The following is a 6,261-nucleotide window of genomic DNA, read 5'->3' as shown; positions in this document are numbered from 1 at the left end:
TTAGGAAATTTTGACCATAAATCATTGGAATTTGAAAATTAATTCAGGCAAATGGATCAAGAATTCCTAGATTTCTCCTAATTTCACAGAATCTATCCTCACTAAGGGCCTTTGTAAAGATATCAGCTAATTGATTTTCGGTGCAAACATATTCAAGAATTATATTTTTGTTTGAACATGTTCTCTTATGAAGTGATGTCTTATTTTAATATGTTTGGATCTTGAGTGTTGAATAGGATTTTTAGATAGATTTATGACTTGTGTTGTCACATCTTATTGGTGTTTCATTAAGTTTAATTCCAAAGTCTTCGAGTTGTTACTTAATCCACAAGATTTGAGCACAACAACTTCCGGCTGCAATGTATTCGGCCTCAGCCGTAGATAGTGCTACCGAATTTTGTTTCTTGCTAAACCATGAGATTAGGTTAACTCCAAGAAATTGACAAGTTCCACTTGTGCTTTTTCTATCTAATTTACATCCAGCAAAGTCAGCATCAGAATATCCTAATAGATCAATTTGTGAGTCCTTAGAGTACCATAACCCTAAAGTTTGAGTACCATTTAAGTATCTAAGGATTCTTTTAACAGCATTCAAATGAGATTCTTTAGGATTAGATTGATATCTAGCACATAAACAAACACTAAACATGATATCAGGCCTACTTGCAGTTAGATACAATAATGATCCAATCATGCCTCTATAGTATTTTAAGTCTACACATTTACCTTCATCATCCTTGTCAAGCTTACATGAGGGACTCATTGGTGTGCCAATGGGTTTGGAGTTCTCCATTCCAAATCTTTTGAGTAGTTCCTTGGTGTACTTGCTTTGGGTGATGGAGATTCCCTCTTTTGATTGTTTGATTTGGAGTCCGAGGAAGAAGGTGAGTTCTCCCATCATGCTCATCTCGAACTCCCCCTGCATAAGCTTAGCAAAGTCTTGACAAAGAGATTCATTAGTAGACCCAAAAATTATGTCATCAACATAAATTTGTATAACTAACATATCATTTTGATTTCTTTTGATAAAGAGGGTTGTATCTACATTACCTCTTGAAAAACCATTATTTAGTAAAAATTTGCTTAGTCTATCATACCATGCTCTAGGTGCTTGTTTTAATCCATATAAAGCCTTATTTAATTTAAAAACATGATTAGGAAAGGCATGATTTTCAAATCCAGGGGGTTGTTCTACATAAACTTCTTCAGCAATAAATCTATTTAAAAATGCACTTTTAACATCCATTTGAAACAATTTGAATTTCATAAAGCAAGCATATGCAAGTAGAAGTCTAATGGCTTCTAATCTAGCTACTGGTGCAAAGGTTTCATCAAAATCAATCCCTTCTTCTTGATTATATCCTTTAGCAACCAATCTTGCTTTATTTCTAATTACATTACCATGCTCATCTAATTTATTTCTAAAGACCCATTTTGTGCCAATTATTGAACAGTTTTTAGGTCTTGAAACCAAAGTCCAAACATTATTTCTTTCAAATTGATTAAGTTTCTCTTGCATTGCATTAATCCAATTATGATCTTTTTCAGCTTCTTCAATAGTTTTAGGTTCAAAATGAGATACAAAAGCACAATGATTAAACACATCTCTAAGTGAAGAGCGAGTTTTTACACCATGCATAGGATCACCAATAATTAACTCCTTAGGGTGGTTGTGAACATACCTCCATTCCTTGGGTAGGTCATTTGTACCTTGAGGTTGTTCTTGAATTTCCTCACCTATCTCATCTTGTTTGTCTTCTTGTTCCTTGTCCTCTGGAGTGGCTGAATCTTTCAGAGTGATCTCCCTCATACCTTCTATTAATGGATCTGCATCATCAACACCCTCATTCTTCCTTGAAGGAAGATCGTTAGATTCATCAAAGACAACATGAATGGACTCCTCAACTACTAAAGTTCTTTTATTAAAAACTCTAAAAGCTTTACTAGTAGAGGAGTAACCCAGAAAGATTGCTTCATCTGATTTTGCATCAAATTTACCAAGTCTTTCCTTGCTATTATTTAATACAAAACATCGACAGCCAAAAATATAAAATATGCAATATTTGGTTTTCTTCCTTTCCAAAGTTCATAGGGGGTTTTCTTTAAAAATTGTCTGATCAAAGCACGATTTAAAATGTAACATGCTGTGTTAATAGCTTCCGCCCAAAAATATCTTGGAAGGTTGCTTTCACAAAGTATGGTACGGGCCATTTCTTCTAAGGTTCTGTTTTTCCTTTCAACTACCCCATTTTGTTGGGGTGTTCTAGGAGCAGAGAAGTTATGGCCGATTCCATTCTCATCACAAAATTTTTCAAAGTCTTGATTTTCAAATTCAGTTCCATGGTCACTTCTAATATTTTGAATTGAAAATCCTTTTTCATTAGTGACTTTTCGATGAAATTTAGTGAAAATATGAAAAGTTTCATCTTTGTGTGCCAAAAAGAAAACCCAAGTAAAACATGAATAATCATCTATTATTACAAAACCATATTGTTTTCCTCCTAGACTTGTGGTTCTAGTTGGTCCAAATAAATCCATATGCAAAAGCTCTAATGGTCTAGAAGTTGAAACAATATTTTTGGATTTAAATGAAACTCTAGTTTGCTTACCTAGTTGACATGCATCACAAATCCTATCTTTTTCAAAATTCAGTTTAGGCAAGCCATGAACTAATTCTTTCTTAATTAATTTTGAAAGAGAATGCATGCTAATGTGAGCAAGTCTACGATGCCAAAGCCAACTAGTCTCATTAACTTTAGCATTTAAGGATACTAGGCATTGCATGTCTAATTTGGCTAAATCATTTAGATCTACCATATAAACATTGCCATGTCTATGTCCTATAAATTTGATGCCATCATTAATAGGACTAGTCACAATACAAACAGATGATTCAAAAACTACTTTATACCCTTTATCACAAAATTGACTAATGCTAAGTAAGTTATGCTTTAAACCTTTAACTAACAAAACATTTTCAATATATTTGGAGGGAGTGATACCAATATTACCTATCCCGATGATCTTTCCTTTGCCATTATCTCCAAAGGTGACCATCCCTCCATCCTTAGCATCAAGCGTGATGAATTGTGATTCATCACCAGTCATGTGTCTCGAGCATCCACTGTCCAGATACCATTTCCTGTTTTCTCCATGGGATGCTAGACACACCTGCAAACAAATATCAAGTTTTTTTTTAGGTACCCAAGCTTTCTTGGGTCCTTTTTGGTTAGTCAAGATGGTTCCTTTTGGAACCCATATTTTCTTTACAGTTATGTTTGCACAAGTGTAAGATTTATGTCCTATTCTACCACATTTAAAACAAGTAGTATTGGTAGGCTTGTTACTTGAATAATTTACATAAATATTTTTTAGAAATTTTTGTTTCTTTAAGGGGTTATAGCCAAGTCCGGCCTTATCATATACGGCCTTTTGATTTTCAAGAATCATATTTAGTTTGTTTGAACTTAAGGTGAATTTATCTACTATAGGTTTCAGCTTATTAATATCATTCTTTAGGCTTTGGTTCTCTTGAAGCAAAGTAGATTTTTCAATTGAAAGATTTTCTGCTTGTTTTACTAAAGACTGATTTTTCAATTTTAGTTCTTTGTTTTTCATTCCTAGTTTCTTCAATTCATCAATTAAATCATTGAAGGCTTCATGCAATTCTTCAAAAGTAAATTCACTAGGGGTTTCAGAAATTACCTCATTATCGTGTGCCATAAGGCACAGGTTGGCTTGTTCTGTTGAGGTCTCCTCATCGGAGCTTGAGTCGTCGCTCACACTCCATGTGGCCATCATTGCCTTCTTTTTGAACTTTTTGGGACCTTTCTTCAATTGTGGACATTCAGATTTGAAATACCCCGGCTTCTTGCACTCATAGCATATAAGGGGTTGATCTTTTTCTTTCTCTTTGCTTTGTTCCCCTTTTGTGAAAGGTCTCTTTCTCATCCCCTGTTTCCTCTTTCTTAGGAACTTCTTGAATCTTCGGGTGATGAGTGCCATTTCTTCATCCTGTTCTTCATCTTCTGTGTCGTCAGTTTCTTCATCAGGAGAGGCTGTGGATTTGAGGGCAATGGTTCTCTTCTTTTTGACTTCATCCTCTTGATTTTGCTTCATGCTAAGCTCGTGAGTCATCAAGGATCCAAGAAGCTCTTCTAGAGGTAGAGTGTTCAAGTCCTTTGCTTCTTGGATAGCAGTCACCTTGGCTTCTCAGGTTCTTGGCAATGACCTGAGAATCTTCCTTACAAGCTCACTGTTAGTATAAGATTTGCCAAGACTCTTCAAACCATTAATTATGTCAGTAAAGCGAGTAAACATAGCAGTTATGGACTCATCATGCTCCATTTTAAATAACTCATATTTATGTACAAGCATGTTTATTTTAGACTCCTTTACTTGATTTGTTCCCGCATGGGTTACTTCTAACCTATCCCATATTTCTTTAGCAGATGCACAGGTAGAAATGCGATTAAATTCATTTGCATCAAGTGAACAATAAAGAACATTCATAGCTTTAGCATTTAACTGTGCCAATTTCTTATCAACCTCATCCCATTCTCTTTCGGGTTTGGTTGACTCCTCACCATCTATTATCTTGGTGGGTGTGTGTGGACCGTTCACTATGATACTCCACATATCATAGTCTAGTGCTTGTATGAAAATCTTCATCCGAGCTTTCCAATAGGTGTAATTAGACCCATTGAAAAGTGGAGGTCGGTTGGTAGATTGCCCCTCGGCTAGAGAAGTGCCGACGTGGGTTGCCATAGATCTTTGGCTCTTTGATTGTTAGATCAAAGAAGGGCTAGAGCACCGGGCTCTGATACCACTTGTTGCCCAGCTATGCAACCCAAGAGGGGGGGTGAATTGGGTTTTAAAAATTTTAGGCTTAACTAATTACTTGTAAAATTATATATCAAAAGCTTGATGAATGAGGAGAGAGACTTTAGTTTGAGATTAATTACTTAAAACAAGAATGCAAGGATATAATGGAGAATTAAAGAGAAACAATAAAGCATGCCACAAACACAATGATTTATAGTGGTTCGGTGCCAACCTTGCACCTACATCCACTCCCCAAGCTCCTACTTGGGAATTCCAATCCACTATACTTTGTATTCAACCCGAATACAACCGTCAGAAACTCCGACACTAGCTATCCCAAGCTAGTCCACTTGTTTCCTGGGTACAAGCCGACCCAATACACTCCGATTTCAGGTTCGGATCAACCTTTCCTTGTTTAGGAAACCCTCCAAAATAAAAACAATTACTCACAAGATAAAATCAGTTTAGAGCACAAATAAGTACAAGAATAGCTCCTTAAGTGAGCGAATATAACAATAAATACGCTTTACTCAAATGAAGAAGCCCCTCTTGGATTTCCTCAAAGTGGATGAGAGATGAAGTAAATGCTTGAGGAGTTGGTGAGCTTGATTGATGGCTTCTTGAAGGCTTTTAAATGAGCTCTTGTATGATGTTGAGTAGTTGGCTTGAAAAACCTTCTCTTGAATGCACTTGAATGCCCTCTTGAATGCTCTTGATTTTCTCTTTTCAAATCACTTGAATGCCTCTTGGATATTTTGATCTCTCTCCTTTTTGTTTTCCACCTTTTGAAACCTTTTATAGCCTTAAGAGACAAGGAAAAACAAACTAGACAGAAAAAGAGCCGTTAGAGCACAAAAAGCAGCATTAAAAAGCAACCAAATCTGGCCAAAAACTAGCTGTTACAGGCAAATCCCGTCATATGAGTCGACTCATGAGTCGACTCATGCCTCAGGGGTCGACTCATGAGTCGACCTCTATTGCAAAGTCCAGAGATTTGGTTTCTGGATTTTCTTGGCCCAAAACAGCAGAAGTCGACTCATGAGTCGACTCATGCCTTGTGGGTTGACTCATGAGTCGACTCACAGGTCGTGCCAAGCCAGAAAACCAGCGTGCCATGGCTAATCTTTGCGTGCCAATCAGCTCATAGTTTCAGGAGTTGACTCATGAGTCGACTCATAAACTTCAAACCTTCATAACTCCAAAAATATAAGTCCAAAAACCATGAAACTTTCACCAATAGATTACATATCATTTGTTCTACACGATGATGCTATCAAATCAGAGTTTTGATGAAATTATGATTTTGCCCCTGTAGAGCATAAGGTCTTTTTCAAATAAAAAATATTTGTATCCCTTCAAACTGTTTTGTAGTCATCAAAATCAATCTAGGAGCAACATGCATGACCTCAGATTTTTTTCTTCATCGATCGATGTTTG

Source organism: Elaeis guineensis, chromosome 8 (assembly GCF_000442705.2).
Source record: "Elaeis guineensis isolate ETL-2024a chromosome 8, EG11, whole genome shotgun sequence".
Lineage (NCBI taxonomy): Eukaryota > Viridiplantae > Streptophyta > Magnoliopsida > Arecales > Arecaceae > Elaeis > Elaeis guineensis.
This window is presented reverse-complemented; position numbering follows the sequence as displayed.